The 13230-nt window shown below is 40.1% G+C and overlaps 1 protein-coding gene across 1 annotated transcript in view; it reads right to left on the bottom strand.

Moving 5' to 3' along the window:
• gnaz (guanine nucleotide binding protein (G protein), alpha z polypeptide) overlaps positions 1–12442 on the bottom strand; it is a 42256-nt gene extending 29814 nt beyond the window's left edge. The window contains exon 1 of the mRNA XM_044096289.1: positions 12147–12442. The gene's annotated coding sequence lies outside the window, so the exon portion shown is untranslated. The remainder of the gene's footprint in view (positions 1–12146) is intronic.
• Between the last annotated feature and the right edge of the window lie 788 nt (positions 12443–13230).

The raw sequence follows: 13230 nt of genomic DNA, 5'->3' as shown, positions 1-13230 counted from the left end.
AAGATATCGGCCAGCGTTATTACTTGAAGGCTACTAATGATAATATATGAGGCAGTTAAATTCTAAAAAAATAAATATGACAGATAAGTTAGATAAAACGAGATATTTAACTTTTACTGTCCATGTCACTGCAAGTCTTACAGATCCACTATGATGGTCTCAGTAATGCTTTCCTTTTTTAACCTGATATTTTAAGGGCTGCTCATCCACGTAGCCAAAACCACTAACTCACATGATCAATGAAAAAGTCCCAACTTATTAAGTTATTTAGTACCAAGTAGGAAAAGTACACTAAAACAGAGTAACAGGACAGACACAAACATCTTGTAAGCACTTAAAAAATATTTCTAGTAGCTAAATGTTAGCCTCCAATCAAACCTCAAATTGATAATTTTACACAGTGCAGCATTTCTTTAAAACTGTTGGAGATTTAAGAAACTTTTCTCCATTTGACAAACCCAAATGGGTTCCGATGCAGAAATCTTTTCAGGCAGTTTTTGTGGTCTTCCTTGTATTTTCACAACAGGAACCCTTTTTCCCCATATTTGAAAAATGTGAGCAAACACATACCACAAAATGGCCCCAGGAGGAAGGGAGGTCTTATTGGATGAATCCTGAACTAAATGTAGGCCTGTGTAGTGGGAGGATGCTAAAAGAATGTTTTACTATTTTATTTTTGAAGCACTTTAATTCAATAATTTTTCAGTTTGTACTCATATAAACTGCGAGATGACTCATATTTTCTGTTAGCTCTAAGTCAAGAGAGACAACAATTCTGCATTTATGTTTGCAAACACAACATTTAAACTCAGCCACCCATGGCAATTATCACAATGTTTTATTATCACATTGATTAAATCTACCAACCTTAGTGGAAATGTTTAAGTAAAGAAAGTCCAGACGTCCTTCCATAACCTCTATGGAGACAAAGGAAGATAGTAACAGTCTCATTAATACCTTTGTAAGAGATTTAAATTGGTAAGATTGAAATTTTTTAGAGTATTTTTGCTCTGAGACATATTTTATTGGGCACAATGCTGATCATTCACAGATTTGGAGCTTGAATGGCACAGACGTGCTGAAGTATGGCTACTGATCCTACAAGATATCACTTGCATGTTTCAATTTAAAAAGATCTGCAATTTATTACAAACTTCTTCCTACTTAAAACTGGTCTACAGTCAGTTTCAGAACTCAACCATATTAAAACTGTCATAAATTATATCTTTAGATAAACAATTATGATCTCCAAAAGAGCTCTTTTCTGTCATAGTAGAGAGTCAGTATTGGTACGTATATTAATCATCCCACAATCAAAGTTTGATTTGTGATTCAGCTATTTTTTATTGCTTTTGCTGATGATCTGTGTTCCCAAATTGCAGTAACATTCCTTCAGGAGGAGAAGCTAAACAGAGACAGTGGATATAAACTCATTATTTCATTATTTGCCATTTGTGCATGAAACCTACAGTCCAGGCCCATTAGAATTGTTGTCCAGAGTATATAAATATCTAAAATATATAGAAGTTCTTAACAAGAGGAGGAATATGAACACACATTTAAGAACAAATACTCAGCGACTGCAACAGGGTGGTTATATTGAAAATATTGCACAGTTAAGAGTATTGAAAGGTGTAACCAGAAAAAAAGCGGTACAGGTAGGTAAAGCAACACTGAGAATTTAATTTTTAATATTCAGGAGCCCATAGTTTAAACACATTAGACGAGCATAAAAACTGTCACTGGCCACCTTTAAAGTACAAGTAACAGTTTCGGCTGGCGGTGGTGTGATGATGTGAGTGAGATTTTTTTGCCAAGCGACTTTAGAAACAATCAAGAATCATTTAAACATCACATTCTACCTGAGCATTTTTGTTGATCATGTCCATCCCTTTACCACCACAGTGTCCCCATCTTCTAATGGCTACTTTCAGCACAATAATGCACCATCTCACAAAGGTAAAATCCTTTCAAATTGGTTTCTTGTCCTCCAATAGTTGCCAGATCGCAATCCAATAGAGAAAATTGGGATGTGATGGAACAGATTATGGACATGAAATCGGAGCTATGCTCCAATCAATTTATTTATCTCAACAATATTGCTAAAATGTTCTATCATCCCGTTCTTCTTAACCCTATATGTGTTGTGACACATATCTGGTACTACTCATACTGTTGGACAGATAGTTTATTGAATATTTTCTGAGTGTTTTCTTACATGGTCCCTGTGTGGGGCCTTTAGAGCAAGATAGCCATACACTGTACACATGCAAGAACACCACTCGTTCCCTATGCCAAACAATGACAGGCTGTGTTTTATTCCCTCTGCTCCCCCCTAAAAACAGTGAGCTGTTTACAGGGTGGGGACTGATTTGGGGGTGGAAGGGTTCTCTGTATGCTAGATGCTTTTCATGATAATTCTCCGTTTAACGCTCCTGATCTCAATGGCTGTGTACCCTTTTCTATAATCCAGTGGGTCACACTGAGTCACAAGGCCGACCAGTGATGACAATGGCATGCTTGTGTGCAGACTGAGCTACGGGCAGCCCGTCTGATGTGAAGACATGAGATTGTTCATGGTAGACAAGTGAATAAACATATCTGTTTTCCCAGTGCAAACCGCATCAAGTAGAACAGAACAGCTCACTTTACATGTACCTATTCTTTAGTCAAACTCTCTTCAGTGAGTTATTAATTTGTGTCTTGACAGATAAGATAAATGCTTCCTGCAGCAGAAAGAAATGGTGGTTCCCAGACACTTGCTGATTTCTCCAAACTACAAACTTCTCTGTTTTCATGATTTAATAACTAGAACTGAGAAAAGGACAAACTTCAAACGCCGAGACAGATCCAGTAATATAACTGTCATTAACCCAATTCAGTGAGCTCCATTAGATTAGGGCCATGATGACAAAATGAGGAAAACAGTTTAAAAGTAGGCGCTTCTGTAAAAAGCCTCATGGAATGATGGTGTGAAAAAGCATGTTCTCTTACAGGTTACTTTTGTTTTTGCTCATTTGTGTGTTTGAGATGAGCATGAAGTAGTAGCACAATGTTCAGATCTAAAGAAATACAAGAAAAAAGGACAAACAAAGTAATCTGATAGTTGGAAAGGGTTCCAAAGCAGGTTTGAGACATCAGTGAATGACTTTAAGAGCCATTATCCAAGAAAGTCAAGGAAAAATGGAACAGCAGTGAACTTTCCCAGGAGAGAAGGATGAACAAAATTACCAAAATTACTCCAAGAGTGCATCGACAACTACTCCAGAAAGGTGATAGGAATCTTGAACAATAACTGAAGCGCCATAGTCTTGTCTCAATTAAGCAATGTTTTTAACATTTAACAAATAAATTTAAACTTGCTACAAATGGTATCTATAAATAACTTGAAGACCAAAATCACTGTTGAAAAAAACCTCTGAGACCGATCTTATAGATGCATATTTACATATAAAACAAACAGGATTTGTCGTAGTCCGATATGTTGAGGCTAACTTGAGAATATTTGGCTATCAGTTAATGGCCTTAAGTTCAGGCATACTTGGAAAATGCAACACTGCAAAGATCCGACGCACAGCTTGAGGAAGTCAATCTGAAATAGCTAGAAAAAATGATTGCAGAGTGGCCTACTTAAAGTTTAGGTTTCAATCTGATAAGATGTTGCAGCATGATCTTTAAAAAGGCCTTTCATACTCAAAATCTCTCCTTCTACAGCGAAGACTTACTTCCACTACGTACTTGTTTAAAATAGGGCCAAGTTGTTATTTTTTTCATAAATCAAATATTTTGTAAATATTTTTTATTTGGTCCAGTTATCCTGATATAAAAATTTGTTTGAGTATTTGAAACATTTTATTGTGAGAGAAAAGTAAAAACTCTAGAATCTAGATTTTTCACAACACTGAGCATATATCTCTGTAACATCAACCTTTTCAGGATTGATATTAACATGACATTGAAGAGAAATAAGAAAATGTTAAAGGGCAGTACTTAAAATTACTCTATAACAATGATAACATTGCTAAAACGTACATTGTACAAGTTAATAATACAATATGGGGAAACCGTAGCCCAACTGAGAGTGTATCTAAAAATACTTGATTCTAAACATTTTAGCATTTATGTGCATGCTGGTTGTGAGCGTGTTTTTCTATATTTGGTTTCTCCATAACAATGTTCAATACCAAGTGTGGGGAAACACAGAACTGCCCTCCAGGACCTAAAGCAGACAAGAGAGAGACCAAAGGCACAGACATCCAGAAGGCCCCTGAGCACGGAGCCCCGGGAGTATCATCACAGGGATAACCGCATCCCCCCTTCCAGTGCGGAGCAGATGAGAGCCCTGGAGGAACCCCCCAGCATCCACAATGCAGAAGCCCCAGGGGCCACAGTGCCAAGTCCCCAGGCTTCACTGGCAAGCAACTATGATCGAGTAGATCCGTCCATGGGCAAAGAGACCCACCACACCCCAGCGGACCAAGAACTCACATACCCAAGCACCAAACCTTGAACACTGAGACTCATGAACACAAGGAGAGGCAACAGCCCCTGCATGGGGGGCGGTGGACCCCATATCTAATGGAGTGATTAATATTTAAACACCAGGAAAGGGGGCAGTGTGAGACCCAAACTAATAGATAAACAACCACACTCAAATACAACACATTCCCACCCTCATGTGTACACAAAGACTTTTACGTCCACTCACCCAACATAAGCACACACAAATGTGGACCACTTTGATTTTTCTTTAACACCAACCCATGCCAGTGCAAGCCCACAGCTCACCCTCATCTTCCCCCTCCCTCTCTCCTCCACCTCCTTGTTGTCATATGACCGCTGTTATGTGTGTGCAATGGAACACAAAGTTTCTCTGTTAGTCCCCTCTGCTCTGCCCTCTCATCACTCAGATTTGAGAGCTGGAAGTAAGGCCGTCTCGCTCAGCAGATACGGGAAAACAGACAGGCCCCTGTGTGCAAGTACCAGCAATGATTAGAAAGGAGGGCAAAGAGACAGGGAGGGATGAATTGAGCTCGTGTTGTTTTTATGTAACACCAAAAGATAACCTAATCCTCTCTTGTTCACACAGATCCCACCCATTGCCAGTCCTAAGATTTAGTTCAATTCAATAGGCGCACATCCTCGTGGATGTCTAGCTGTTGTACTGCCTTGTAAAAGTGTTTATGATTCTTGAACTTTTTAGAGTTTGTCCAGCATGGGTTTCTATATTTTTAACAAATAAAAGTCAACATTTTGCTCTCCATTTGTATTCCCTGAGTCAATGCCTTGCAGAACCTTCTTTCAATGCAATTGCAGTCTTTTGGGGGATGTCTACTAAACTTCAACCAAATGAAATGATCATGCTTCTTTGCAACATAGCCCAAATAAGTCAGTTCAAAATCTCATTGCATAGAGCAGAGTTTTTTAAATCCAGTCCTCAAGGACCGGTCCTGCAGGTCTTAGATTTGCCCCTTCTTCAACACACCTGAGTTAAATAATTGGGCCATTAGCACGACTTTGGAGAACTTGACTGCTTGCTAAGAAGGTAGTTCAGCCATTTAATTCAGGAATGTTGGACTAGCGACACATCTAAAAGTTGAAGGCCTGGATATGAGGAGCACTGGCGGAGAGACTTCATCTCTAGTATCAACATCAATTCTCAAGCCAAAACTTTCAAAACAGGGTTTTGACCTAGACCTTGACTGGTTTATTCTAACACATCAACAAGGTTTAATCCAAACTGTCCCATTGTAGTTCTGACAATATGTTTAGGGTTGTTGTTGTCATGCAGAAAGTTTAACATCTGGTTCAAACTGAAATCTTTTGCTGCCTGGAACTTATTAGCTTTAACCAGCTTTTTCGTTCCTGTAAAAGAATCCCATCACCAAATTGCTTTTGCCAATTCCTCATATGGACGGTGTGTTCAGGGTGACTCTTCCATATAAGTTCCAGTTGACCTAGGATCCCTCTTCCACATGTTAGCCCAACATGTAATAGTTTTGTTAACAGATTATCCCACCAAAGCTGTGGATCTCTGGAGATCCTCCAGAGACCAAAGGGCCTCTTGGATCCGTCTTTCACTAATTTTCTCCATGGCAGTTGAGGTGAACTGCCATGTTTTGGTAGATTTGCATCTGTGAAAACTTATTTCCATTTTTAGCTGATGAGTTGAACAGTTCACATTAAAAATGTTTAAAAGGTTGTGTTATTGTTTGTTTGCTTTATTACCTAACCCTGAATTAAGATGGTTAGCAAAATTATCACTTCTTCAACTAGTTGTTTTTTGTTTTTTTTTCGCTGCTTCAATAACTTGTCAACCTTCCCAAAACAGCTGTTTTAACAGAAATCAGATTACACCCAGGTGGGCCCTATTTGATACTTAGATGACTACTGAAGCTGAATGCTTGGATGCACTGGATCTCATTTGAGGTTGTCAGAGTTTTGTGCTGTTTTTTGCAGGTCTATCACACAAAATAACAGTGGAGTGCATAAAAGTTTGTAGCTTGATTTCATGTTGTTGTAACTTGATACAATGTGTGATACTGCAAAGGCATGAATACCTTTTAAGTAATTTAAGTTCTATCTCTGTGCTGATGTCCATCTAAAAGAAAAGGCTGCCAAAACACGGCTTTATGGCGATGACACTTTGTCCCAGTACCTGACTGCGATTGAAGACCCAAAACAAACAGAGATGCTTTGCCAGCTAAATCAGAGCAATGGGGCTGTCATTCCACTTTTAACAATAACAAGTTTCTCTTTAGTTTGACTCATTTTATATGGTGTTAAAAATAAACTTTAACATAGCTCTATTCCTCCACAAATATCAAAGATTTCTTAGATAATTCTGCTGTTCCCTCTTGAGGAAATGAATGACATCTCAGATTAATCATTTTATTAAGTAGGTAGCAGAGGGAACTAAGCTTGGGCCCCTTGGCACTTTACTGTAATAGAGCTAAGTTTAATTGTCCAAGCTGCTGGTGTGCTCACCTACGAGGTGAAAAAAAAAACGGCCTGAAGTGCACTGGTCTGTGACATTAAACTCCTCTGTGCAAGAATTGCTTCCTCAACAAGCCACTGCCTCTTTAAAAACCCAAGTCTGTCTCTTGTGATTATGTCACACAGTTTAATGGAGGTTGCAAGCAACAAAAGAGGTGAGAGGAGGTTAAGTCAGCATATGGTTTACCACACTAGGAACTCCTTAAATTGCAGCATGCTGCCTAGCACTAGTTCAGCAAAAAGAAGAATAATTTGACTGATTTATTTGGAGGAATGGGTAATTTATGTGCTGTGCAGGGTTTTCTTTTCTTGGTGGTTAGGGCAGTTGAATCTATGTCAGAGTACTTCTGCTCGCAAAAGCTTTACATAGAAGCTGCCAGTGTGTAGTCACAGGTTTCATGATCTTTTAAAAGCACAGACATATAGCATGTTGTTGAATGTTGTGATCACTTTAAATCCAGTGTTACTCAGGACTTCTGTGTTATGCTTATTAAAGCAAATAAGGTCATTCTTGTTTTATCATTCCTTTTTTGCAACAATTATTCTTCTTAGTAAATCATTTACTGCTCTGGAGTCTGTTGATTTAGCTTTGAATGGTGCCATATTCTTAACAAAAATGCAATCTATTATGAGGACTACACTCATGAAAAGCTTGCCAAACCCTCTATGTCAACACCTTACTTTCTCTTGAAAGGTGTTTGTTTTTTGTTTTTTTGGATAGATTATTCAAATTGGAAAATAAAACACACACTAACAATTTAACCATTTATTCCATTTACAACCACAAACCCCAGAAGCACTTGGAAGAACCACATGAGCCAGATACCTCCTTGTCATGCTGGTCACCAGCCAGGTCAAACACTGCTGAAGGGTGGCCTCCCATTTTTCAGCTAGCATTTGTCGCAAATCAGGCAACCTGGTTGTGCTGGTCTTTTTAAAAACTGAAATTTTGCATCTTTTCACATGAAGCTCCTTGAAGTTGATATTGTTTATCGTTCACTTGCCTGTAGTAGATAGATCTGATATGACTGAATTTGTAGAAGAGTCAAAGGCTGATGATCAAAAGATAATTGTCATATTTCTTGCTGGCGGGGGGTTTTGTCCGTCAATGTGCACAAAATTGTGCTGCATTAGACTCTTGACAGCATGATGTGCCTGAATTTACAAATACTTATGAGGACTGTATGCACAAGAATGTGTCATATTTGATGCTGTTCCACAAGTTACACTATAACATAATTCAGAAGGTTACTTCACTCTTAATTAAGGGGTAATGGTTAGGTGGGGTAGAGTATGGCAGGGTAGGGTTGGAAAAGCCTTAAACTCAAGTGTGATGTAGTTTCCAAATCTGACCTCAAACTTCTTTGACAAAGTAAATTCACCCTAAAGCAGACTGACAATTATTGCTGGTCTGTAGTAACACATATATTGTTCTATAAGAAAATAGCAAAAGTTGAAGGAATATGCTAACAGTGGAAGGCTAAGAACTGTGAGTTTGTAGTTGTTTTTAGACTACAAAGTCACACAAATATGAAATCTTTCTACAGGTAAGGGAACTGTCACTAATAATGAATTAACAGAAATTCACTTCAAATTTTCTAAACCATCACTTTTAGACATTTTCTTCTTTGTTCTTTGATTGAATGCTTACCTACGCATCTCTAAAACAGCATTTGAGCTACATGGAAGCTGAAACAGAAAGCAAGATCTTCACCAGATAAAAACACCAAGAACACAAAAGGTTGTTTGCATGTTAAACAGCTAACGTTGTGCTACCACTTTGTCTTCCAGCTGCTGTGTTTCAGCCCACAGATTTTGTATTTATTCCAGTAACTGATGTGGCCACAACATATTTACATGATGGCACTAGGAAGGATCTGCAACATTAATTACACAAATACTTCCAAGAAAGTGCTAACATTACTGCAGTTCATCTCAGTTGTGTATTTTGGGGGGAAAAATCTATTTATATAATTGTATTCAATATTATATAGTTAAGGCAAAAGCTCTCTTATTGTATTATCTCCTTGCGGCTTAAGCAAGCAGAAATGGATCTTGTCAGGGCACATTTCCTCTATATAGTGGTAAAATTAACAGTTTCTAACAGGCATTAGCAGGTATAACATTCTCATGGTATAATAACTTTGAGTAAAAGCACCATAGGTATCAATAATACGACAAAGGTTTCAGGCAAAAATGCATAGTGGTTCAGTTGTTGATTGCGAGCTGCACAGTGGCTCAGTTGTTTGCACTGTTGACTTAGAAGATGAAGGTCATGGGTTCAAATCCCAGTTCGGTCATTACTGCATGCAAAGGTTCTTTATAGCAGTCTTTCCTAACACTGGTCCTCCAGGCACACTGCCCTGTATGTTTTAGGTGTTTGTCTGCTTCTGCACACCTTATTTCAATCTATAGCTGATTAACAGGCTTTTATTGAACTACAATCATCTGAAGCAGGTGTGCAAAAGCAAGGGAACATCTAAAACTTGCACAGCAGTGTGTAAGAAGGTCAGAGCTGCGAAACACTGCTCTATAAGAACCTTTACTTCCTCCCATAGTTTCAAATGTTTATATTCAGTTACATGGTCTTTCTAAATTGTCAATAGGAGTGAGTGTGCGTGTGTGCGTGTGTGTGTGTGTGTGTGTGTGTGTGTGTTGGGGGTGGGGGGGGGAGTGTATGATTGTTTGCCCTACATGCCTCTGTGTTGCCCTTTCATGCATCAACAAACAGTCCAAGGTGTACCTGCATCCTGTCCAATGACTGCTGGAGATCAGTGTCAACCCTTCCACAAATGGCCTCTACTTGCATAGGCCACTGCACTTTACACTACATTTACTCATTCACGCCTTCACATGCTAATAGTGGAAAGGTACTGGATGGTAGCCGCAGTTGCCATGCGCCAGCACCACCAGGCAGTCTGAACACCACCAGCAGACAAGGCAGGTGAAACATTCAACAACAGAGACATACAGAGCAGGGACTCAAACTGGCAACCTACTGATTATGGATCGAACTCTTACCGCCGCTGACAAAGAATAAGTATGTATGGACAATAAGTGGATAGTCACTCTAAGTGCTTTTTTCAAACACAATAAAACCTATGGGTTAGCAAATGAAGTTTTGAATTGGTGTTACCTTGGTAAGAATGAAAGGTGTGGCTCTTTTAGTGTTCAATTCTTGATTATCTGTGTTTTAGTGGCTAGAAATATTTCAAAAAATTATTTTTTCTCTGTAGCATATATTACTACAGTATTATATATGATTATAGATCATACTATGTGAGTATGCAATATCAGGAAAAAATTTAATTAAGATACTGTTCCTGCACATTGTGACAACAATAATTGTCACAACAATAATTAACCCACTTTTTTTATAACTTTACTTCTCTTTTCCTTCATCATAAAGATATTCCTCAAGTGTTGGCATTTAGGGCAGTAAAACTGCACCCAACAGGCCCAAAACATTATTTGCATGCAGAATGTACTAGCATGGCATTTATAATATAATATCCTACCAGTTGTTGCATTCAAAAAGTCCTTTTCAGTTGCAATATTGCACACAATGTTATGATGACTTGAAATTTGATATATTGTCCAACAGCAGTTAAGAGGCGGGCAACACTACATTAAAAACTCTAGTCTCTTTGCCACTTTCGTTTGCATCTCATCAATAAAACTGTTGGAACACTGACAGATAATGTTTGCACTTGTGAAACCTTTCATTTATTGCACCTTCAAATACCTTGGTGTCAGTAACTATCCCAAGCCTACTTTCTAATTAGAGCTACATTACAAATTTAGCCTAGAAGATTAATGTTCCTGTCAAGTCCCAATGTTCCTTAATCATCAATATCCCAGAGGTGAGGTAAACCTCTGGAATATTGGTTTACATATGGGATATATATAGGACATATGTCAGATTTGATGGACTCATTGAAGGAGGTTGTGTTTTCCACTATCTTTATCTTGATTCATCGATGTCTCAGGGCCTCGGTTGGACGGATCTCTCGCCAACTCATCTAGCATTCTGTGTCACATGCTCAGCAACGCGCTGCTTTCCACCACCACCCTCTGCCCCCTCCACCTTTATCCCCCTCTCCACACCCTCCGACCCCGCCTGCTCATCCATCCAATCTGTACCAAATCTTCCATTCCTTCTTTTCTCCCTCTTGCTCTCTGCTGCATCACCCTCCGCCCCTCTGCCCCATCTGCCTCCCTACTGTTAACCCCCCTCCCTCCAGCCCCTCAACCGCTCCCTTGCACAAGCTTTCTCTTTTTCTCCCCTCTCTCTCTTTCTCTTGAGTCTGTCAGGCAAACACACACACAGAGTGTACACAAACACACATGTTCTTCTGGTGCCACACAATAAATCCCAACCCCCACTGAAAATAAAATACAGTAAAGCTCTTGTAAATAGGAAAGACTGTGGAGATACAAAATGTCACAACCGTCCTGGGTTTTTTTCTCCCACCGGGGTAAAGAACATGCGCCGCTCTTCCCTTCTGCCCCCTCCCGTCCTCTTCCCCACATCAAGATTTACAGTAGATATATGAACAGCTGGACACAAGTAAACCAAATGGATTATAGTTCTAGAAGGAGATTGTTATTAATCGATGTGATTTGGCTCCCTGCAAAGGAAAACGGGAAGCTTCGCTCGCAAAATCTCGATTTTGCTGTCTTACCCAAAACTCCTTGGGATCTGTGCAGCCCATCTGATAAAGCCCAGTTGTGCTCAGCACCTGATTGTGTGATGGCGGGTTTTATGCTCTTGTTCCCCTCCCTGTTTGTACAGCTTATGGCCTGGACTGACATCCACACACGCACACCCATGCACACATCTTTGCTGCATCCTCTACTTGTCCTACATACAATATTACGTAAACTAAGCGCTGTATTCACATAAAAGCATTCTATAAGAATCAAAGATGCTCTAGGGAGTTGATGAGTCAAATTGCAAATGTAAGATAGCAGCGTCCATTGGCACTGAGCAAAGAGGGTGGAGGAGGGGATTGGACAGCCCGCCTGGCTGCCTTAGTGCCATCTCTGAACATCTCTTTCCCCATTTTATCATTCTGCTTCAACGGAATGGCCACAGTGAGATTCCATCGTGCAGATAAGAGAAAAAAGGCACAGTGAGAGTGGCTTACCGTGATCTCAAGCCAGCATCCGTTTACAAAAGGATACTGCAGACAAGCCCTTGCAGGGAAAGAGAAGGCTCAGTGCAATCCACTTTCAGTGCCTCTGCTTCATCTTCATGCCGTCCTCATTTTCGCTGCACACACAAAGTACACCTCTCACTCTTTCTCTCTCTCTGTTTGTGTGTGTCTCTTTCAGCGGCCCTCTTCCTCTGTCTTCTAACCGTCTGTGTTCTGTATCCTCTCTTGCTTGCTCCAAGGCAGTTGAGACACTGCAGCGATGGGGGAGGAGGGTGTGTGTTTGACTGTCGGAGACGGGGAGGCAGAGAGAGGGAGTGCAGGACAGAAACAGAGGGAGGAGTCTGTGAAGATAGAGATAGATAGAGAGAGGGAGAGAGAGACACAGAGAGAGAGAGAAGAGGTAAGGATTAAATCATGAGAGTGACAGAGAAAAGAGGGGAAACACACATTGATGGTTTCAGCATCTTTGTCTCGATTCTTGTTCTAGCTGCGGGGGGAGGCTATGCACCCTGACGACTTTGTTGAAAACAAATCATCATCTGTTCTTTGAGGGTGTAATATTCTTCATGACAGGGCCAGCAGTAGGTTTGGTTGTGATTTCATTGATGAATGAAAAAAACATGCAGGACAGGGAGAGGAGGGAGGAGGAGGGCACAGGGAGGGAGGACAAACATGACGACAAAGGAATGGGAGGGGGATTGGATGATGGTGTAATGTGCTGTTTCCGTGCCAACTGTTTCTGTGACAGTGAGACCACTTCCTTTATTGCCATTGGCTATACCCAGGAAACGATAGCGGCTCAGGCAAACAGGGCAGCATGCCACAGGGTGGTTCCCTGTTCAGTGTGCCTTACTGTTGTAGATCTTCTCAAATTAAACAAATCTACCAAAATGATGGAAATGCTGGAACATAACAAGTAGTTCCTCTTTCCCTTTACATGTGTAAAGAGTCTCCTCCCTTATTTATTTTACACACATTCTCAAACACACTGTCCAGCAGGAACAAATCCCCAGATGTCTCCGAGTGTGTGGTGTAATGCAATTGCCTGAACACCGACCCTGGTGTTATAAACTAT

The sequence above is a fragment of the Gambusia affinis genome, linkage group LG17 (assembly GCF_019740435.1).
Source record: "Gambusia affinis linkage group LG17, SWU_Gaff_1.0, whole genome shotgun sequence".
In the NCBI taxonomy this organism is placed as follows: domain Eukaryota; kingdom Metazoa; phylum Chordata; class Actinopteri; order Cyprinodontiformes; family Poeciliidae; genus Gambusia; species Gambusia affinis.
The sequence above is the reverse complement of the archived record's forward strand: the minus strand, read 5'-3'. Positions and strand labels throughout refer to the sequence as shown.